The sequence below is a fragment of the Otolemur garnettii genome, unplaced genomic scaffold (assembly GCF_000181295.1).
Source record: "Otolemur garnettii isolate 467f Iridium unplaced genomic scaffold, OtoGar3 scaffold00008, whole genome shotgun sequence".
Lineage (NCBI taxonomy): Eukaryota > Metazoa > Chordata > Mammalia > Primates > Galagidae > Otolemur > Otolemur garnettii.
The window spans coordinates 16,368,254-16,368,797 of record NW_003852403.1 but is presented as its reverse complement, the minus strand read 5'-3'; positions in this window follow the sequence as shown (position 1 = coordinate 16,368,797).

Below are 544 nucleotides of genomic sequence, written 5' to 3'. Positions count from 1 at the left end.
CATCACAGCTCATAGTAACCTCAAACTGTTGGGCTTAACTGATCCCCTTGCCTCAGCCTCCCAAGTAGCTGGGACAACAGGTGCCCACCACAACACCCGGTTATTATTAGAGGTGGGCTGGCGGTGGGTGGTGGTGGTGGTAGTGGTGGTGGTGTGGTGGTGGTGTCTCGCTCTGGCTCAGGCTGGTCTCGAACATGTGAGCTCAGGCAATCCACCTACCCTGGCCTCCCAGAGTGCTAGGATTATAGGCATGAGCCACCATGCCCAGGCTTGGAAAGCTATTTATAAAAAGAAAAAAATATCATGGTAATAACCACCACAATAGCAGGTATAGGTAATCTGTTCAATTCATCCTATTCATGATGAGAATGAAAAATTAAAAAGAATTTAGGATCGGAGCCTGTAGATCAAGCAGCTAAAGCTCCAGCCACATATATCAGAGCTGGCAGGTTCAAATCCAGCCTGGGCCTGCCAAACAACAGTGATGGCTGCAACCAAAAAAATAGCCGGGTGTTGTGTCAGGTGCCTGTAGTCCCAGCTACTT